Source organism: Lotus japonicus, chromosome 2, assembly GCF_012489685.1.
Source record: "Lotus japonicus ecotype B-129 chromosome 2, LjGifu_v1.2".
NCBI classification, from domain to species: domain Eukaryota; kingdom Viridiplantae; phylum Streptophyta; class Magnoliopsida; order Fabales; family Fabaceae; genus Lotus; species Lotus japonicus.
In genome coordinates, this window is record NC_080042.1 from 34,366,063 (window position 1) to 34,389,445 (window position 23,383).

At 39.3% G+C, this 23,383-nt stretch overlaps 1 long non-coding RNA gene and 2 other non-coding genes across 3 annotated transcripts in view; 2 read left to right on the forward strand and 1 right to left on the reverse strand.

Moving 5' to 3' along the window:
• Nucleotides 1–12,106: 12,106 nt before the first annotated feature.
• LOC130741559 (small nucleolar RNA R71) lies at nt 12,107–12,213 on the forward strand. Its single transcript, XR_009020451.1, has one exon. It is a non-coding gene; the product is annotated as a small nucleolar RNA R71 (small nucleolar RNA).
• Nucleotides 12,214–18,857: 6,644 nt separating this feature from the next.
• Nucleotides 18,858–18,964, forward strand: LOC130741613 (small nucleolar RNA R71). The gene has a single exon (XR_009020501.1). It is a non-coding gene; the product is annotated as a small nucleolar RNA R71 (small nucleolar RNA).
• Nucleotides 18,965–20,668: 1,704 nt separating this feature from the next.
• LOC130737930 (uncharacterized) overlaps nt 20,669–23,383 on the reverse strand; it is a 48,333-nt gene continuing 45,618 nt past the window's right edge. Inside the window, exon 3 of the long non-coding RNA XR_009019043.1 lies at nt 20,669–21,129. This is a non-coding gene — a long non-coding RNA (uncharacterized LOC130737930). The remainder of the gene's footprint in view (nt 21,130–23,383) is intronic.

Below are 23,383 nucleotides of genomic sequence, written 5' to 3' on the forward strand. Positions count from 1 at the left end.
CTTATTTAGTTTACACTCAGCTTATTTAGAAGCAAACCTTTGTAAACACCAACCTCAAACAGTTGTTTGATTTTCCTTAAGGGACCGGGTAGGTCAGTATCCTTAAGAAGGCTAAGAGAGTGAATCTTAGTGGTGATTCCTTTAGGAGATCAAGGTTGATCGGATCCTAGAGAAGACTAAGAGAGTGAATCTTAGTGATAGCTAAGTCAGTGTATTGTTAGTCACTTGTAGGTTTCAAGTGCAGTTGTAACAATTATCTGATTAGTGGATTGCCTTCATTCTAAGAAGGAAGAAATCACCTTAACGGGTGGACTGGATTAGCTTGAGGGATTTATCAAGTGAACCAGGATAAAATACTTGTGTGCTTTTCTCTTCTCTCTATCTTTATCCGCTGCACCATCTATCTTAGAGAAACCGAAAAGATTTACTTTAAATCTTAAGGGGAAAGTTTTTATATTGAAAACGCTATTCAACCCCCCCTTCTAGTCGTTTTTCACACCTTCACCTTCCCCGGTACGTCGCTCGATGACCCACAACATCGATCACCCAAGCGGTGGGGGCATGTCTGTCCACCAACTCAAACCTGATCCCCTCCGAGGGAGAGACCATCGAAAACCAGTCCGCCATCGACATCTGGCAGCAGGCCGACCGCCCAAACACAAACATGAAACCAAAGCCAAGGCGCTAGGGTCAACTCACGGAAATAAGTAATTATACACTCAACATGTGATTGGGGTATTGATATATATGTTTATATATATATATATTAATAATCCTAGCATGTTATTGGCTCTAACAATGCTTCAATAATTCAAATAGCATACAATTCCAGTCAGAGTGAATGTATGCGTGAAATGCAATTCAATATGATCCAGATAATTGTTTGGGATGGGCACCACGAGACCGCACGACACAGGCCTAGTGTCGCCAACTCTGCTCGGGTATCGCTTACAAACCCATGCATAGTCGAATCAGCCCCAACCATCAATGGTCGTGCCACTCTGCCCGCTATGCCGAAGATACACCCAGGTGTTCTGTTGGTTCTTCTGCAAGTGCACAGAATCTACCCGGTTTTAAATTATCGAACCTCAGGGAATTAGATTGCAAATTCAGTTTAAGAGTCAAGTTCAAGGTTGAAAAGCAAGTAAAATTCAGTTTTAAAGATTGTTTGTTTCTTAAGTTTGTAAAAAGACAAGTGCTCAAGTAATAAAGCGATTGAAAAACAGAGATGAAATTGCCTTGGGTTCTTGCTCAACAAATTCAGTTTTAGCAAACCTTCCTATTCAATTAATCCTGAGTCTCTCCTTGATGTTCTAGCCTAGATAGTCATCTATCGATGCCTCGTAAAGAAAACCCTTTCTAATCAAAAGATAGATTCAATTCCTTGATATCCTAAACATTTGTTAGAAGCACTAAGCATGCAATTCAGGCCAACAAACCCCAACCCTTCCTCTATTCCTAGCAGCAAGTATAGAAGAGGTAATCTCACAACAAGTCCCGATTCTATAACAAACTATCGTTATGATTATAGAAAAGTAGAAAGCTAGCATGCATACAAGCTTGAAAGATAAAGCATAGGAGTGAGATTCAAGGGTTTACTCAGAACATCATGAATAGAAAATGGTGAAAAGCTAAAACATGGCTATGAAATCCATGCTAGAAAATAAAGATAAAACCTGGAACATAAGGCCTAGGGAAAGCTCCCAAAGCTCCAGAACTCAAGCTCTCCTAACTTATGAAAATATGATAAAATGACAAAAGGTTCCAAGAGAAATGTCTAAAAACCAATTTATAGGCAAAACAGTCGAGTCTGGGCGCTCAGGCACCAATTCAGAGCGCCTGAGCGCCAATTCTAGCCAAAAATATGCTCTCTGGAAGGTAATTGGCGCCTAGACGCCAATTCCCAGCGCCTAGGCGCCAATTCCAGCAGCCTGACAAAACATAACTAGTGCCTAGGCGCCAATTCCCAGCGCCTAGGCGCCAATTCCAGCAGCCTGACAAAACATAACTAGCGCCTAGGCGCCAATTCCCAGCGCCTAGGCGCTTAAGCTCGCTGGAAAAGACTTTTTAGCTTCTTGTAACTCCTCTTCCAAGCCTCTTTAAGTCCTCCTTCAATTCCAAGCTTCTCGGCCTTCTTTCACCTTAAGTTCCTGATTTGCAAACTTAACCAACAAGCCAAGGAAAATTCCAGAAGCTCAAAGAGCTTATTAGCACAAGAGATCCTTCAATTAACACAATAAAACCATGCAAGTCCTAAACTTACTTAAAATGCAAGAAAACTCCCAATAAAACTACAAAATTACCAAAACGAAGTAAAGACTCAAAGAAAGATAAAAATGCATGAGAATGCATGAAACACTACATGAGACTCAACAAAAAGACTCAAAACAAAGAAAGAAATGTCCCTAAAAACACCACTAAACAAGGATCATCACACCACTATACTCAATGACAGCTCGCCCTCGAGCGTAAATAACACTCGCTTGCCCTCAAGCGCAAGAAATGCTCCCAAACAAGTCCTCAATGTCATTCACTCAATAGCAACACAGATCAAACATGCAAATATTCAAAGAGACTTTCAAAAGGGTTGAAACATTGGCTAGGTAAAGCATGATGGTGGTTGGTCCCTAAGGAAAAACTAGGCTTTCGAACACATTGAGTGTGGTCCTCTTCTAATAACCTCGGAGCTTTTCACAACAAACCTTTTAGCACAAGTTTCTTGCACCCCCCTTTTTCCACTTTCTTTTCTTTCTTCTTTGACACTCTAATTTTGATTAGGAGTGCTTTTCTTTCTTTTTTTTTCTTTTTTTTTTCAGTTGGGGCAAGAGACACTTTCAGTTTTAATTAGCTCCTGTAACACCCCGATTTCGGTGGCGTCACTTTAGTAACCGAAAATAAACTTAATGCAAAAAAACGTGAATATATTTTTTTTCGATAATAACTAAGACAAGACTGAATTAAATAAAACCCAAATCCGAAAACAACAGAACTAATATACAATATATAATACAGTCCCCGCTGTAAGAAACCTCCAGTGACGGAAAGAAAAGTGTAGCGCCCGAAGGCAAAAGGTATAATCCAAAAGAAAGGTCAAGTGTCTGCAACATTGTCCCTCAAAATAAGAATAAGTCAGCCCAAACGGCCTAAAACAAGACCTCTTAGTCCAACCAACTCTCTGTGATTCCCGTAGAGAAACCACGCAAAAAGTTATAGGTGGGAAACTACCCTGTCCCCAAAGAAAACAATGATGTTCAGAGCTAAGACTCTACTCCTACACTAATCCCATCTCGAGGAGTTCACACCAGCACAAAAACCTACATGCTAGCATGATCGTCGTCCGAATTCGAAATCCAGAACGACCTAGTCTATGTACACCATCCGTCCTCCTCTCGCTACCGCGATGCGCTCCTGTTCCAGCATCTCAACCCTAGTTCCCCCCGAAGGGTGAACCATCATGAACTAGTCCGCCAAAGACATCTGACAAAGGGTGTTTGTCCGCCAAAGCACACACAGAAGACGCGAGGGTCAACTCCAAAGAATTACGTAAATAATAGCACCAATAGATACAGATAGTAGAATAACCACTTAGGCTTATAGCTAGGGATAACATCCTAGGGTTGCATATTCCACAATGAATGTAACGACAGTAATAACAAATAGCATGCATCAAATAGGATTAACAAGTATCAATCACACACAGCAACTAAGTCAGTATGCATGTTGCATGAAATGATATGGCGGTTAACCCAGTTAACCAAATGCATTCCGGAAAACGGATGGACATCTAACGGATCAATCCTAGCACCAGCAACGGTGGGACCATTTCTGCCCGCGTGCCTCTTACACCACACAAAGGTAGCCAGATCAGCAGTAAACCCTAAGGTCTGCCATTTCGGTCTGCTACAAGAGTCGTCTACAAACGCTCTTACACGGCATTCCGGGTCTTATGACCATTTTGGAAACCGACGAGGTCCAGAGTACGTCCTGTGTTAATACCTCATTAATGTTGCATGAATGCAGGATGATTAGTCAAACAACGTCTCCGAATCTCACTCGACACGTCGCCACGTGTTCTAGCTAAATTAAAGTCTCTAAAAGCTTACCCTAAGGTAACAGTCGATTCTGCAACAAAAGACACATCTTCACAACCACACATAACTCATGATGATCTCCAAATCATCCGACTCATCTCAATCCGATGGTCAAAACTGCTCAACGAGCAAGAGTATCAACATACTCGGAAACTATCAATTTCCCGGACTTATCCCCAGGATAGCCCAACAACACAGCTGCTCCAACAGCACAAGAGTATCCCACATTCACAAGGTCTCACGCCTCAGTGAAGCTTCATGCTGTTCACGAGGTCTCACGCCTCAGTGAAGATCCATGCTTTCCACAAGGTCTCACGCCTCAGTGGAGTATCACGCATTCACAAGGTCTCACGCCTCAGTGAAGCTTCTCGGCTCATCCCTTGGATGGCTAAACAAACTGCTCCCAGAGCGAATGGGTATCAACATACTCAGAACTCACAATCTTTCTCAACACTTGGATCCGACGACACTTCTCGCTTTCCACAACTAAGATTCGCATCCTAAGCTTCCTTTCGAGTTTGTTATCATTAATTGAAGATTTAGAGGTTGTTTAATGTCTTATGAGTTTTCTTTACAAAATACTATCCTTTTAGTCTTATCGCAAAATCTTATAAGTTCTCGGGATCTCCTAATCCCCAAATGACACCAGAGAATGTCTCGATCCAAGGAACACCATAACAAGGCCCGAATCTCATTCGTCCTATCAACTTTCTCAAACTCTCAAAATAAAATCGGCATGACCTGCCCGCTATTCTCACTAATCAGAAACTCAGATTTCATTGCAGAAGCATAATTACATCATCACAGTCAATCAACATGTCATATATCAACATATTAAGCAATAACCACATAGCACTTAGCATATAAGGCATGCACCACACATCCTAGATTACCCACATAGCACATAGCATGTAAGTCAATCTCAAAAACAGTCAGTAGATGAACCATCTACATTGTCAGCCGAAGCCTCAGAAAACATTTTTCCAATCAAACACAAACAAGTGCATAAACAGTAAACAATGTCGAACGCATCGACCCTAAGCATTAACTAGAGATTCAGTGAGATGCCCTCACCTGTAGGTTCTCCAGAATGATCTTCGAACGTTTCCTCACAATCAAAGTGTTGTTCCTCAGGGAAATCCTCAAAAGCACCTTTAAAGTAAAACCACAGAATACTATCAGAATCTATCGGAAACTAAGCTATCAATGCTCACTAAGGTTACCCGAAGTAGTACATACTCCGAGGTACGATAATCTAGCGCAAAAGGACAAGTTTTCGGAAAAGGAAATTTTCCTCCTCCCCCCTATAGGGCTCGGCCACTTTTGGTAATTATGGGGCTCGATTTTTCTTCGATCAAACTTGGTTCCTATGCTATCATTAGCCGTAACTAAGGGTATTCTGAACTCGGAAAAATTATCGGATCAAAAACTGTCGCAGGGGTATTTTGGCCATGATTTTTAACTTAGAATTTCAAAACTGAAATCCCAAAAAGCAAATTTGACAGGGACGTTACTAACGACGTTTATGACAACTAATCCTACTAGCACTAAGCTAAGGCGATAGTTTTCAGCCTAAAGGTTGAAGCTTTACTCCAAAAATGGGTATTTAAGGCTAAAATTGATTCCGGCGGAAATCCGGCGGCATAACGGAAAATCTAATCCGGCAGAAGTGATCTTGGGCATGTAAGGAAGATGTATAGAATCAGAAATGAAATATTCAGGATAGTTTTGCAAAAACCTCAAAACTATCAGCTCAGAAAAGTCTACAGAAAAGCTATGGAAAAAGCGATCAGAGGTAAGGATTAGCGACTATACCTCGAAACCTTGAAGTAGCAACTGATTGATCGACGATCAAGCAAGAAATGAAGAAAATCTCTTCTCCTCCTCCTCTTCTCAAACTCGCGGCCTCCTTGGTGAAAAAATGGGTAGTTTTTGTGTTTTTTTCTCATTTCTTGGCTATATATAGAGGTTGGCAAAACGCGGTAAAATGAAAGTTTCACGAATCTGATTTTTCCGGCTTCATTCTCCATGAATTCTAAGATAGGTTTTGGCGAAAGAATTCCAAAACTAAAATGAGGTCTCCTTGTATTTTTGGCAACTAATGCATAGTCGGTGTAAAACTATTTTACCCGATAAGTTGCTTTTTGCATCGAATGTCGGAATAGAAAACTTCCTTCTGAAGAAAGATTGAGATCATCAAGAGAAATGGGTGTACGCGTGTAGAATCTTCATTTGATGTTCCGAATAGAAAAAGTCCTCATAGTCGGGTGATTCTAGGGTTTTGAAATACCAGGGTTTCAGTTTCGGCAAACTTCCGATGATTGGAATCGGACGTTCGTAGATTCTAGAGTTTCGCCTCGAAACGATTGTGATATATGGAAAAAGAGTAGTTCTAACATTTCTCTGAAGATTTTTGGAATTAACTTCCATCGTGCCTAAAAGTGAAAACTAGCTATATACTAGGGTTTCTAACCTAGGTTTAAGCGTATAACGATCGTGCTATAACTTTTATCGATCATGATGCAATCCTTTGACTTTTCCTGAACTTTCTCCTTCATAAATTTATTTCATTTGGTAAACTCTTGTTCAGGTTTCCCTTCACGATACATCAACCCTAATCGTGAATAGGATTCTATTTACTTGGCATAAGCTTTAAAACTTGGGCCTTACAGCTCCATACAATGCAAGGACCAACACTCCCCAAATTCCAACCTATCATTCATCCCAATCATTTAGCTAACAAAGAAATCTTCAATAGGCTCAAAAGGGACAACTAGGGACAAATGTTCAAGCCAACAAACTCTGAAGCTCAAAAACCTACAGGTCTCAAGATTTGTGCAAGTATCACAAAGCATGCAAAGAATGAAATCAATACAGAACTAAGAAGTACAAGTGAGTCAGGATCCTCCAGGGAAATTTTATGGTGAAGGGTAAAAAATGGACCGTTATGGACTCACACCAACTCTATTCTTAAGAAACACTTGGAAGACTGAAGTCTCCTCCTCTCTTCCCCAAGCATGCAATCACTCATCCCCAAAAGACAACACAAGTATTCAGAAAAACATTTTCAAAACTAGCAACATGTTAGAGAGCATAACTACGGGCAAAAACATGTGAGTATAGGGAGGAAAAGACCCAAAAACGACTCTAACAAAACAATGCATGATTAAAAGAAAAATAAGAGCTACAAAAGGAAGATATGCAAAGATGCATGAGCTAAACTAAGGGAAAGAGTTGACCTTCTTTACCAATTACCATGGAGGCCTTAGAGTCACCTCCTACTTCAGAATTTAGGCTCTCAATCCCTGCAAAATGCAACAAACAAACAAGCAAAATAACAAAACTTGGGTTGTCTCCCAAGCAGCCCATTGTTATAGTCTTAGGTAGACTATCCCCCTTGTCAAGGAGGTTTGAAAAACATGGTTTCCAACTTCAGCACCTCACCACCTTGGTACACTTTCAACCTCTGTCCATTCACGGTGAAAGTGTTCTTGGTCTCTGGGTTTTCGACCTCAACAGCACCATGAGGAAACACCCTCTTGACCACAAAGGGTCCAGACCATCTAGACTTGAGTTTCCCAGGGAAGAGCCTCAATCTAGAATTGAAGAGTAACACCAATTTCCCTGAGACAAATTCCCTATTCAAAATTTTCCTTTCATGCCACTTCTTTGTTTTTTCCTTGTAGATGCTAGCACTATCATAAGCTCGGAGTCGAAACTCATCAAGCTCATTCAATTGCAAGAGTCTCTTGTCGCTAGCAACTTTCCAATCAGAATTCAATTTCCTTATGGCCCAATAGGCCTTGTGTTCTAACTCCACAGGTAAGTGACACGCTTTCCCAAAAACTAAGTGGAAAGGAGAAGTACCAATCGGAGTTTTAAAAGTGGTTCGGTAAGCCCATAAAGCATCGTCAAGTTTCCTTGACCAATCCTTTCTGGAAGAATCTACCACCTTTTCAAGAATACGTTTTAACTCCCGATTAGAAATCTCAACTTGCCCACTAGTTTGGGGGTGATAGGGGGTAGACACTTTGTGCTTAACACCATATTTTTCCAAGAGAGACTCGAAAGCTCTGTTGCAAAAGTGGGTACCCCCATCACTTATAATCGCCCTAGGAACACCAAACCTAGTAAAAATGTTATTTTTTAGAAAAGCAACCACCACCTTAGAGTCATTTGTTGAGAGTGCAGCGGCTTCAACCCACTTGGAAACATAATCAACAGCCACTAAAATATACTGGCAACCAAAAGAAGGTGGGAAAGGCCCCATGAAATCGATGCCCCAAACATCAAACAACTCAATTTCCAAAATATTTTTTAGGGGCATCTCATTTCTCGTTGAAATGTTACCAGTTCGTTGACATCTATCACAACTCTCAACAAATTCTCTACTATCCCTATGCAGCGTAGGCCAATAGAAACCACTTTGGAGAACCTTAGCAGCGGTCCTCTCCCCACTAAAATGTCCACCATAACTTGATCCATGGCAATGCCAAAGAATTTTCTCAAAATCAACTTCTGGGATACACCTTCTAATGACTCCATCAGAACAAATTTTGAAAAGGAAAGGGTCATCCCAGAGGTAAGATTTTGCATCATGCAGAAATTTTTTCTTTTGCTGCCATGTCAAGTCATGGGGAATAAGTCCAGCAACACAGAAATTAGCAAAATGTACATACCAAGGTAGGGGTTCCTCGATGGAAACAACTAGGAGTTTCTCATCCGGGAACTCCTCTCGAATAGGTATTGGGCTGCTCGCCCCACCTTCCAATCTTGACAAATGGTCCGCCACGCCATTGTCCTTGCCTCTCCGGTCAATAATCTCAAGGTCAAACTCTTGAAGGAGTAAGACCCATCGGATCAACCTTGGCTTAGAGTCCTGTTTAGCAAACAAATGCCTCAAAGCAGCATGGTCAGTATGAACAATTACTTTAAAACCCAAGATGTAAGGCCTAAACTTTTCACAGGCAAAGACTACACCCAACAACTCTTTTTCAGTTGTAGTGTAGTTCCTTTGGGCCTCATTCAACACTCTACTTGCATAGTATATCACATACAACACTCTTTCTTTCTTTTGACACAAGACAGCCCCTAAAGCTAGATCACTAGCATCACACATGATTTCACATGATAGAGACCAATCCGGAGCAACAATTACCGGGGCTGTCACCAAACTCTTTTTAATAGACTCAAACGCTTTCAAACAATTCTCATCAAAAGTAAAAGGTGCTTCCTTCTCAAGCAAGTTGGTCATAGGCTTAGCTAATTTGGAAAAGTCTTTAATAAACCGCCTATAAAATCCAGCTTGCCCGAGAAAACTCCTACCCTTGATGTTAGTCGGGGGAGGGAGCTTTTCAATGACTTCAATCTTAGCTCTATCAACCTCAATCCCCTTTTCGGACACCTTGTGTCCAAGAACTATGCCATCCCTAACCATGAAATGGCATTTCTCCCAATTCAAGACCAAGTTGGTCTCTTGACATCTTTTCAGAACCAAGGCTAAATTCCCTAGACAAGCATCAAAATTTGGACCAAAAACAGAGAAGTCGTCCATAAAAATCTCGATGCAAGTCTCTATCAAGTCAGAGAAAATAGCAAACATACACCTTTGGAAAGTAGCTGGGGCGTTGCAAAGCCCAAATGGCATTCTCTTATAAGCAAACACGCCGTAAGGGCAAGTGAATGCCGTCTTCTCTTGGTCTTCCAGTGCAACACAAATTTGGTTGTACCCGGAATAGCCATCAAGAAAACAGTAGTATTGATGCCCAGCCAACTTATCCAGCATTTGATCTATGAAGGGCAAAGGAAAGTGATCCTTTCTAGTTACCGAATTCAGCCTTCGATAGTCAATACAAACCCTCCACTTCGTCACTTGACGAGTGGGAATCAACTCATTGTTCTCATTGGCAACCACAGTGATGCCTCCTTTCTTGGGAACCACTTGAACGGGACTTACCCATTCACTATCCGAAATGGGATAAATCACACCTGCATCAATCAATTTAATTATCTCTTTCCTCACCACATCCTTCAAGGAAGGGTTAAGTCTTCTTTGAGGTTAGACTATAGGTTTGTAATTTTCTTCTAACAAAATTTTATGCATGCATATCGCAAGGCTAATGCCTTTGATATCATCAATAGTCCAACCCAAAGCCGACTTATGCTCCCTCAAAACTCTGAGGAGTTTCTCCTCTTCCAAGGGGGTGAGAGCACTACTCAAAATAACAGGTTTATTCTCACCTTCCTCAAGATAAGCATATTTGAGAGAGGAAGGGAGTGGCTTGAGCTCACTCTTCTCCTTAATTGGAATATCCTCATCCCTAATTAATTCTTCTTTCCAAATGCTTTTGGTGGCAAGAGATGAGACAGATTCTAATTGAGATAGAGTAGCATTCACCTCATGGTACATGGAGTCAAGTTCACTCTCAAGATTTTGGTCCTCCATTTCTAGCCCCTCCATGATTGTTGTTTCCAAGGGGTCCTTAATAGATATTCTAACAAACTCTTCACACACGAGCTCATCCACTACTTCACACCGGAAAACTTCCTCATCTGCTCGGTGTTTCAAAGAGTCAAAGATATTGAAGAGGACCTCCTCTTCACCCACTTTCAATGTTAGAGTTCCCTTAGCCACTTTAATCTCAGCCTCACCAGTGGCTAAGAATGGTCTCCCCAATATGAGAGGGACTTTAGAGTCCTCTTCCATGTCTAAAATGACAAAGTCCATTGGGAAGACAAACTTATCCACCTTAACCACAACATCTTCAATGATCCCGTAAGGGGTTTTTAAGGACCTATCCGCCATTTTCAAAGAAATCATAGTTGGGGTAACCTCTCCTAAGTTCAAACTTTTAAACATACTAAGCGGCATCAAGTTGATACTCGCTCCTAAATCACACAAGGCTTCTAGCAAAGTTAACCCCTCTATCTCCACCGGAATAGTAAAACTCTCGGGATCTCTCCTCTTTTTAGGCATCTTCCTTTGCAAAATGGCACTACATTCTTCGGTCATCAAGATAGTTTCATCGACCTCACTCAACTTTCTTCTCTTACTGAGGATATGTTTCATGAACTTAGCATAGATTGGCATTTTCTCCAAGGCTTCAGAAAAAGGGATATTAATATGGAGTTTCTTAAAAACCTCCAAGAACTTAGAAAATTGTTTATCCAAATTTTTCTTCACCAAAGCCTTGGGAAATGGAATATTGCGGAGCTCAGGGATGTGAGTGTTTACAACCCTAGTCCTAGTGGGCTCTCTAGCTCTTTCCTCCACAACACCCTCATCTCTTTCTACCACAGCTTCCTCATTTCTCTCTCCCTCAACTTTTTTCTCTGGCTCTTGTAACACCCTTCCACTCCTAGTAGAAACAACAGCAGTATTTTCTTGCTCGGTTAAAGTTAAAGTTTCAGAAGAGAACTAACCTTGGTGATTTTCGGACATTTGTTTCGCTAGCTGTCCCAATTGACTCTCCAAGCTTTTTATAGCCATCTCATGGCTCTTATAATTGCTCGCTGTATGATCAATAAATCCTTCAATCAGCTCTTCAAGACTCTTCTTGCCAACCGTCTTCACAACAATTTGCAGCTGGTCAAGAGGACCTTGTTCTGAGGTTGGAGTTTTTCCTCCTTGAGTCAATATTCTGACCTTGCTAACTTCATCATTGAAAGTACACTGATTACTATCATGAGATTCACCACAAAATTTGCACTCCAAACAAGTTACTCTTGCTCCAATTGACTTGGTCTCCTTTATATGCTTTCGGATTTCTGCTACTTCCTCGGAGAGTTGCTTGTTGGAGGCTATGAGCTTGTCATAAGTTTCCACTTCAAAAGAACTTCTTCGGATTTGGCGTTCATTCTCGGAGTTCATGGCTCTCATCGCCATTTTCTCTATCAAATTATACCCCGCTTGTGGGGAAAGAGTATCGAACTCCCCACTTGAAGCCGCGTCCAAGCAAAACCGTGATGAGTATAGTAACCCATCATAGAACTTCGCCACACATTCAGCTTGGGTGAGATTGTGTTGAGGACATTTCCTCAAAAGCTTCTTGAAATGCTCCCAAGCCTCATAAAGATTTTCATCTGTGGATTGTGCGAAAGTCATGATGTCATTCTTCAATTTCCTCAAGAGGGACCTTGGGAAGAACCTCGTTGTGAATTTTTCTGCAAGGTCTTCCCAAGTAGTGAGACTCCCTTGAGGTTGTGAGTTCAGCCAATCCTCTGCTGCGTCCTTCAAACAGAAGGGAAATAGGCTCAACCGGATTGCTTCCGAAGGAACGTTCATCACCCGATATGTGTTGCAATTACGGATGAACCTTTCCATATGAGCATGAGGATCTTCCGAGGAACCTCCACCATATTGGCTTTGGCTCACCATGTTGATGAATGACGGTCTCAATTCAAAGTTCCCCACTCCTTCGCGAATGAGAATACTTCCGGGATAGTCAAAGCTCATGGACCCCGAAGTTAGTTCCCGAAGAGTTCGGTTGGCATTCTCAACTTCTTGTTCACGCAAGCGAAGGGTGATACCCTCTTGGATCCTTGCCTCAATGTGGGCTTGCATCTCCTCCTCTGTCATGCAGCCACCCATGGTGGTGCTTCTCTTGACAGCAACCTACGTATGACACTCAACATAGAAAGATTAGTAGCACCAATTCTAGACAAGTTATAACTTAAAACTTAAACCAAAAATCGCAAAACAATTCCCCGGCAACGGCGCCAAAAACTTGTTGGTTCTTCTGCAAGTGCACAGAATCTACCCGGTTTTAAATTATCGAACCTCAGGGAATTAGATTGCAAATCCAGTTTAAGAGTCAAGTTCAAGGTTGAAAAGCAAGTAAAATTCAGTTTTAAAGATTGTTTGTTTCTTAAGTTTGTAAAAAGAAAAGTGCTCAAGTAATAAAGCGATTGAAAAACAGAGATGAAATTGCCTTGGGTTCTTGCTCAACAAATTCAGTTTTAGCAAACCTTCCTATTCAATTAATCCCGAGTCTCTCCTTGATGTTCTAGCCTAGATAGTCATCTATCGATGCCTCGTAAAGAAAACCCTTTCTAATCAAAAGATAGATTCAATTCCTTGATAACCTAAACATTTGTTAGAAGCACTAAGCATGCAATTCAGGCCAACAAACCCCAACCCTTCCTCTATTCCTAGCAGCAAGTATAGAAGAGGTAATCTCACAACAAGTTCCAATTCGATAACAAACTTTCGTTATGATTATAGAAAAGTAGAAAGCTAGCATGCATACAAGCTTGAAAGATAAAGCATAGGAGTGAGATTCAAGGGTTTACTCAGAACATCATGAATAGAAAATGGTGAAAAGCTAAAACATTCAAAGTCTTACAAAGAACCCAAAGCAAAAGGGGTTTTTAGCCAAACATGGCTATAAAATCTGATAGCTCCTTTGCAAGTGTACAAAGTTGCCCGTAGTAATAAATTATCGATCCCTCGAGGATTGTGATTCAATACTAATTATATTAACTTCTAATATTTAGATTATGAAAATAAAAACCAATTTTAAGGATTTTGAAGATTGTAGCAATCACTCATAAAAAGTAAAAACGAAAAATTAAATAGTTTAAGAAATCAGATGAGAAAAATAGTACTTGGGTCTTGTTTCACCTATTCGGCTTATGCCTTCATTCTAACAATGTTCATATGAATTTAATAAACTTCTCTACGACGATTTAGCCTATGTTCTAAGATGTTGATAACTCACACGCCCTAGACTTTTAATTCAATTACTAAGTCTATTTTACGAGCACCTAGACCAGGGAATTGAAGATTAAGTTATATTTAAACTAGCCAACGCAATTAGGTTCTACTCTTGAATCAAGCAGTAGGGAACACCTAATCTAATTGTTTCCTTGTTTCTCTAATTCCTAATCAACTTCCGTTCTCATAAGAATCAGTAAATTACTCGCATGCATTCAAGTATAATCAATATAAATTGAAACAACTACGTAGATTAATAAACAGAATTCATATGAAGCAAAGGTTCGAATCAAAACATAATCCTAAAAAGGATCCACATCCCAAGTACTAAAAGAGGTTTAGCCAAGCATGATCATAATCAAGAATTCAAGAGAAAGAAAATATAGCACCTAAAATCTCCAGGAGAAACCTTGCAAAAGCTCTCAAAACCATAAGAAGTCTGTGCTCAATTCCAATCACCCAAAAGCCTCCAAAAAATAAAATAACGTTCAATATATATATATATGATCCTCCCTCGTTATCTCCCTTCTGTTTCTTTAATTATTTCCGTCTGCAATCACTGACTCTTGATTCAAACCAATCACAAAAGGAATTTGTCACGTGTCAAGTTCTGGTTGGACCAAGGTTTAAATGGTGGAATCTAGCGCTTCTCGCACAACAGTCTTACGGTGGGCCTGTGCCAAGATCGCGCCACATGGCGTGGAGGGAAACATCAGCCATCAATTTCCTGCATGTGTATGGAGCTCTCGTGGACCACCAGCACCGGATCAGATCCTTTTCCTGATTTTCTCTTTTCTTTTTATTCCGAAAATCCTAAATAAAATAACAAGATAAATCAAAATCAAATACTAAAAAGATAATGATCCCAAAAATAAACAACTTAAATCCTAACTAAATCTATAATTTAAAAAGTACTAATTAATGATAAGATAAAAACTACTAAAATCTACCAAATCGTAATAAAAACTCCTAAAATCCTAAAATAATTAAAAATCCGAAAATTACTTGAAAATACCATAAAAGCTAATTAAAACTTAGAAAATAAATTATAAATAAAATAAAAGACCCACAAAAATACCCTTATATCCTCGGGTCAACACACCACTATACTCAACGACAGCTTGTCCTCAAGCGTAAACTCAAGTAGCTTGTCCTCAAGTACAGAACTAATCACCCCTAAATCAGATGCCAAATTTTCAGTTTAAAAACCTAGGGTTCATCACAGTAGTTACACAATTAAGCTCACACATCTCTCAGCTCATGAACAAACAAGTACAGGGCATCAAATATGGCTATCTTTCAACTTAAAATCAAATAAGACAGCAAAGCAATTAGGAGAGACCTCATCAGGTTGTAACGTGGCCAACGGTGCAATGTAGGTATGAAAGTGAAAGAATTGACAACTCAAAGGGCTACCCAATTTAGTTAAGTGATCATTCTTCATGAAGCACATAAGAGCAATAGATTCAACACATTTAGACTCTCTCTCTTAATTTTTTTCTTCTTCATTTGGAACAAAGTAATGAAGTGATTGGGGATATAGGAAGTGGGATGAGCACCCCCATAACCTTACTCACTTAGTTCCTATTTTTTCTTTTCCTTTGTTCTGAGGCACATACCTCAAATTTTACATTTTTTTTCTTTTCATTTATTTTTGAGAGAAGAGAAGCCTACAATTTTTAAGCTCTTTCCAATTTTTAAGTAACTAAGATCACTTAACAACCAACCAAATAACCAAAGCAAGGCACCAAAGAAATAATGATTAAGGCTCAAAGGGACTGCTAAGGGAAACATGAAAGCAAAATCTGAAGGCCAACAAAAAATTCCTAGAAGTCTCTCTCTGAATCACAAAACTGCACATATTCAACCAAGATGCAAATCAAGACAGGTTCAAGCAGGTACGAGTATGTCAGAATTATTCACTCTACACTCAGAAACAAAAGGGTAAGTGTACCCATAATCAGAACTCAAACAGTGTTACCAAGAAACTCAACTCAGGTTCCCAAAGCTATCCAGCTCTCATTCTCTTAACACACACAGTTCCCCACATGTGAATCACCCAAATAACTTATTTTCATCAATTTTCACAAACAAAACAAGCATCTAAATTTAAGGTGAAACCGCTTAAGATATGCAAGTAACATGGTGCACAACACATGAATATAAGGGTAAACAGACTCATAAAAAAACGAAATACATACTGCTACTAGCAAAAAGTGAACATGCAAAATAGGAGGAACGTGGTTTATGAATTACTTCCCTGTTTGTTCCATGTAGATGCAACATTTGATAGTACCAGGACTTCATCAACAAATGGGGTCTCCAACCTTGTTCAAACTTTTTTCAACATAAACACTTTAGTCCTTGCAACATGAACAAACACATCAAAAGTACCATAGATAATTGCATCTCACATAATGTAAAAAAAAAATATATATGATTAAAAAAAAAAACAGATATTTTTGTTTTGAATTTTAAAAATATTTTCTATTTTTTTATTTTCTGGACTTTAAAAAAAAAAAAAAAACAGAGTAAAAAAATAAAAAGAAAAACAGGAAATTACATTTTTTTTTATTTAAACAGGGACTAAAGCAGCGGAATCAGTAGAACTGCAGCAATAGACTTGCGCTGGGCAAAAACGGCGCAACCGCGCCATATTTGGCGCTGCAAATTCCAGTAAGCTTTTTTTTCTTTTCCGAGCTAATGCAGCGGTATCGTTGTTTCGCTGCTATATAGTGGACAGAAGCGCCACTAAAAGTCCTTATTTTACCAGAATTTTCCAAACTTAACCAATTTTTAGCTCTCTAACCTATGCAATGCATGAGACTCTACTACACACTAAGACTCAAAATATCATAAAAACTCATACTAAGGAATTTTTTTTTAACAAAACTAACAGTACAAAACCAAATAAAATTAATGATTAAAACTAAGAAGCAAAATGAAAATGATATTATAACCAACGAAATAAAACTAAAACTATCACATGGGTTGTCTCCCAAGAAGCGCAATTTTATAGTCTTTGCTAGACTTCCCTAGACTCATAATGTCATCCGGGGTTTATCCCAAAGTGCATTGCACATTCGAGATCTTTCAATTGAGCACACACCTTAGTTAGATTTTTGCATGCAACCTCAAAAGCTAAAACACAATCATTAAGTTTAGAGTTAAGAGGGATAGAAGATTTTTCTTCTTTCTTAAGCTTTGGCTTCCATTGGAAGCACCCACCTTTTACCTTCTCCTCCTTCTTTTCTAAGTTGATCTTCTCCTTCTGCTCCGACTTCGACTCCTCCTTCTTCTCTGAATCAACAATCATGCTCATTGAGTATACTTGTTCAGTTTGATTGCTTTGCGTGTCCTCCTTTTTCTTCTTATTTGATGCTCTAGCTTTCTCTTTAAGGAAGAAATGCTTCAGCTTCTCATCACTCCACTCGTCCATCATCTCTACAAAAAATACATCATTCTTCTCAACTGGTTTTGGCTTCAGGTCAAAGATTGTGAAAGTGATTTTCTCATCAGCTACCCTCAATGATATTGTTCCTTTTCCCACATTTATTTTCTCTTGTGAAGTGGCTAGGAACGGCCTTCCCAAAATCAATGGTATTTTAGAGTCCTCATCCATATCAATTATCACGAAGCCCACCGGGAACTCGAACTCTCCTACTCTTACTAGCACATCTTCAACAACTCCCCATGGAACCACTATGGAGAGATCCGCTAATTGAAGCATCATCATTGTCGGCTTCAGTTCTCAAACATTAAGTCGCTCAAACATTGATAGGGGCATTAAGTTGACGCTTGACCCTAAATCACATAAGACTCTCACTTGCTTTGAAGCCCCAAAATTAACAGGTAGGGTGAAACTACCTGGATCCTTTCGTTTGGGTGGAAGCTTCCTTTGTAGAATAGCGCTACACTCCTCAGTAAGCTCAACGATCTCATTCTCCTCACTCAACCTCCTTTTCTTTGAGAGTATCTCCTTCATGAATTTAGCATATTGAGGCATTTTTTCCAAAACTTCAGAGAATGGGAGCTCTACACGCAACTTTTTAAACATAGATACAAACTTGGAGAATTGCTTCTCCAACCTTCTCTTTGCTATGTTAGTGGGGAAAGGGGGAAAAAGGACTTTGGTAAACTTTTTTTCTAATTCTACTTTTCTCTTTTCCTCTTCTTTTTCTTTATGTTTTTTCTTATTTTCTCCTAAAGGTTCAATATCTCCTACAAACTCATCATTGACATTATTGTTTTCTACAATTTTTTGTTTAGGCTCACTCAAGGTAGCACCACTCCTAAGAGTTATGGCAGAGCAATTTTCTTTAGGATTAATGACAGTATCTGAAGGAAACATACCTGGGGGTCTTTCTGACATTTGCTTCGCCATCTGTCCCACCTGAGTCTCCAAATTTTTTATAGCAGCTTCATGATTTTTGAAACTAGTATCTGCTTTGTTAATGAAATTCTCCATCATCTCTTCTAAGCTTTTCTTTCCACTGCCACTTCCTTGATCCTGAGTTTGTTGAGGTCTTGAATTCTGAGACTGAAATCGTTGATTTGAATATTGCCTCTGATTATTTCCTCCTTGATTGGAGTTGCTCTGTTCCCTCTAGGAAAAGTTAGGATGATTCCTCCACCCCGGATTGTAGGTGTTGGAATAAGGATTATTTTGGGAATTGCCCAAAACCTTGACTTCCTCGTCAAAATCTGTTCCGCACTCTTCACTGGCATGAGGACCTCCGCATGTTCCACAATGGACACTATTCACATTAGATATCTTGGCTGCCTGGAACTATCGTTGCATAGCTATCATTTGTTGAGATAATTGCTTGTTTGAAGCAACCATCCTATCATACGCTTCTATTTCCAGTACACCCCTTTTGTTTTGGCGGTCATTGGTAGAGTTCACTGCACTTTCAGCCATTTTATTGATTAAGTCCCAACCTGCTGGAGCTGAAAGAGCATCAAATTCGGCACTAGCTGCTGCTTCCAAGTTTGATCTGGCAGAATCAGTCAAGCCGTCATAAAACCTCTCCACCTGTGCTCCCAATGTGAGGTTGTGCTGAGGGCACTTCCTTAACAGTTTCTTGAACCTCTCTAGAGCTTCATGGAGATTCTCAGTATCTTCCTGTTTAAAAACCAGGATGTTGTTCTTCAGCTTCCTCAGCAAGGTACGAGGGAAGAACTTTTTCATGAATTTCTTAGCTAAATCTTCCCAAGTTGTTATGCTGCCTTGAGGTTGGGAGTTGAGCCACTCCTCAGCTGTGTCCCTTAGTGAAAAAGGAAAAAGTTGCAAACGAACAAGCTCGGGGTTGGGAAGACGTGTAGTACTGCAGTTTCTGATGAACCGCTCTAGGTGAGCATGGGCATCTTCAGTGGCAGATCCTCCATATTGATGTTGACTGATCAGGTTGATGAGTGCAGGTCTGAGTTCAAAGTTCTGAGCCTCGGCATTCTGAGGGGCTATACTTCCTGGGTAATCATAACTCATGACAGGTTCATTCAGATCCCTGAGGGGGCGGTTGGCCTCCTCTAATTATCTTTCTTGCTGGATTCGGCGCACGGCTTCCTGCATCTGTTCCTCTTGAGTCCTTGCGAACTCCGCTCGAAGTCGCGCTTCCAATTCAGCATTTGTTTCAGCTGCCATTGCAGATGCAAGGGCTCTTCTTTGTTGTGCTAACCGGTAATGAAAGGTGCGGTCGATTTCTGGATCAAAAAGCAATGTCTCTGGATCAATTGTACCTCGCATACACTGAATACACTAATTAGAAGCACCCGTTCAATAAAGATGGAATAACAAAAATTGAAAGACAAAAAATCTAAACAAAAGAGATTAATTAAAACTAATATTGGAAAGACAATCCCCGGTAACGGCGCCAAAAACTTGATAGCTCCTTTGCAAGTGTACAAAGTTGCCCGTAGTAATAAATTATCGATCCCTCGAGGATTGTGATTCAATACTAATTATATTAACTTCTAATATTTAGATTATGAAAATAAAAACCAATTTTAAGGATTTTGAAGATTGTAGCAATCACTCATAAAAAGTAAAAACGAAAAATTAAATAGTTTAAGAAATTAGATGAGAAAAATAGTACTTGGGTCTTGTTTCACCTATTCGGCTTATGCCTTCATTCTAACAATGTTCATATGAATTTAATAAACTTCTCTACGACGATTTAGCCTATGTTCTAAGATGTTGATAACTCACACGCCCTAGACTTTCAATTCAATTACTAAGTCTGTTTTACGAGCACCTAGACCAGGGAATTGAAGATTAAGTTCTATTTAAACTAGCCAACGCAATCAGGTTCTACTCTTGAATCAAGCAGTAGGGAACGCCTAATCTAATTGTTTCCTTGTTTCTCTAATTCCTAATCAACTTCCGTTCTCATAAGAATCAGTAAATTACTCGCATGCATTCAAGTACTCCCTCCGGTCCTATTTATAAGCATGAAAGAGAAGAAAAATCTTGGTCCTTTTTATAAGAACCAAATGAAAGTTTGAGCTATATTAATTATTTTTTTCCAATGATGCCCTTATTAATTCTAACTTGTAAAATGTGTCTCATTAATTATTCTCTCTCTTTCTCACTTTCCAACACTAATAACAAAGGGTAATTTTGGAAGTTTATTTTGATTCAAGACAAATTTAATGCATTTTATCTAGTTTAACTACATTTCTTAAACTATGTGATTTTTTTTTTTGTTGCTTATAAATAGGACCGGAGGGAGTATAATCAATATAAATTGAATTAACTACGTAGATTAATAAACAGAATTCATATGAAGCAAAGGTTTGAATCAAAACATAATCCTAAAAATGATCCACATCCCAAGTACTAAAAGAGGTTTAGCCAAGCATGATCATAATCAAGAATTCAAGAGAAAGAAAATATAGCAACTAAAATCTCCAGGAGAAACCTTGCAAAAGCTCTCCAAACCCTAAGAAGTCTGTGCTCAATTCCAATCACCCAAAAGCCTCCAAAAAAATAAAATAACGTTCAATATATATATATGATCCTCCCTCGTTATCTCCCTTCTGTTTCTTTAATTATTTCCGTCTGCAATCACTGACTCTTGATTCAAACCAATCACAAAAGGAATTTGTCACGTGTCAAGTTCTGGTTGGACCAAGGTTTAAATGGTGGAATCTAGCGCTTCTCGCACAACAGTCTTACGGTGGGCCTGTGCCAAGATCGCGCCACATGGCGTGGAGGGAAACATCAGCCATCAATTTCCTGCATGTGTATGGAGCTCTCGTGGACCACCAGCACCGGATCAGATCCTTTTCCTGATTTTCTCTTTTCTTTTTATTCCGAAAATCCTAAATAAAATAACAAGATAAATCAAAATCAAATACTAAAAAGATAATGATCCCAAAAATAAACAACTTAAATCCTAACTAAATCTATAATTTAAAAAGTACTAATTAATGATAAGATAAAAACTACTAAAATCTACCAAATCGTAATAAAAACTCCTAAAATCCTAAAATAATTAAAAATCCGAAAATTACTTGAAAATACCATAAAAGCTAATTAAAACTTAGAAAATAAATTATAAATAAAATAAAAGATAAAACCTTGAACATAAGGCCTAGGGAAAGCTCCCAAAGCTCTAGAACTCAAGCTCTCTCTTCTAACTTATGAAAATATGATAAAATGACAAAAGGTTCCAAGAGAAATGTCTAAAAACCAATTTATAGGCAAAACAGTCGAGTCTGGGCTCAGGCGCAAATTCAGAGCGCCTGAGCGCCAATTCCAGCCAAAAACATGCTCTCTGGAAGGTAATTGGCGCCTAGGCGCCAATTCCAGCAGCCTAACAAAACATAACTAGCGCCTAGGCGCCAATTCCCAGCACCTAGGCGCTTAAGCTCGCTGGAAAAGACTTTTTAGCTTCTTGTAACTCCTCTTCCAAGCCTCTTTAAGTCCTCCTTCAATTCCAAGCTTCTTGGCCTTCTTTCACCTTCAGTTCCTGATTTGCAAACTTAACCAACAAGCCAAGGAAAATTCCAGAAGCTCAAAGAGCTTATTAGCACAAGAGATCCTTCAATTAACACAATAAAACCATGCAAGTCCTAAACTTACTTAAAATGCAAGAAAACTCCCTATAAAACTACAAAATTACCAAAACGAAGTAAAGACTCAAAGAAAGATAAAAATGCATGAGAATGCATGAAACACTACATGAGACTCAACAAAAAGACTCAAAACAAAGAAAGAAATGACCCTAAAAACACCACTAAACAAGGGTCATCATGTTCTTCGATGAAGGCAATTCCCCAACCTTCGTGAAGCATTCCCGTTCTTCACCGAGGCCCAATCTTTCGATCGTACAAACCTCGAATGATGCATGATGCAGTATGATTAGCCAAACATCGATTCGTCCTCAAAACGCAAGTGTTTAGCTCAAAACCCAATTTTAAAACCCAAGAGTTTAGTGTCGGTCAATACAACACAACTCCAACAACAAGAGTACTAAAGTACTCGGTAACTTCCCCTTGTCACCATGGCTTACCCCCCTGGTGTCCAGCAATTCTCCAGAACCCACAACAAAAGTCGACTTTTCCCCGTCTTTCGCAATTATTTTCCCCTTTAGTTTTCCTATGTTTTATTCGTTAATAAAAATGTTTCGAATTGAATTAGTCAAGTTATGAGTTTAGTTCTTGAATACTAAATTCTCTAAAGTCTCTAGTTTTCGAAATTCTATTCATTCTAAGTTTTCCAAAAACCCACCAATGTAAATCCCGGGGAAAGTCTAAGTATACAAACGAACGGCTAAGTCTCAAACCCCATGTTTGTACTTGCCTAGGGTTGTTTCCCCAACCCGAAAGATCAAAAATAACCAGTTCAGTGATTCTCCACTCCGAAGTCGCGTCAAAACGCACAATTCAATAACATCTCAATATCATAAGTTATGGAAAACATCATAACATTAATTCATCATCATAATCAATATCAAAGTAAAGCTTAAGTCGAATTTATCGACGCCTATCATGCAGTCTTAGCTATTAGGTAAGTTGCCCTAACCTCGAGTTGCTCCAGCCTCTTGGTCTAGGTTCTCTTCACACAATTGCTCTGAGAAACCCAAAGTTCCTTCAACTGAACCTCAGAGAAAACAAAGCAGAAATCCAAACAAAATCGATTAGCTCGATCACAATACAACTCATTAACGATAGACAAAGCATCGAAGCTTCAGAATACAACAATCGAGTACGAAAGGACAAGTTTTCGCAAACGAAAAACTCCCCCCCCCCCCCACACAAACATGCTCTCGGCCACAAGAGGAAAAAGGCTCCGGCTCTTTTTCTTCGATCTAATTTAATTACAAGGTAGTTTTAGGGTAAAACTAGGGTAAATAAACTGTCGGAAAAATTTTCGGACAACCGGGTCAAAATACGGCTATTCAAGGGCGTTTTGGTCCGAAATAAAAGCTCAAAAACTCAAAGTTAAAACTTCGGAAAACAAATTTTGTAAGACCCAAGTTTTTAAGCTTAGAATAAGTGGAAGAGATTTCCATTTACGATTAGGCTTGATGTATTGTGAAAGGAAACCTGAACAAGAGTTTACCAAATGAAA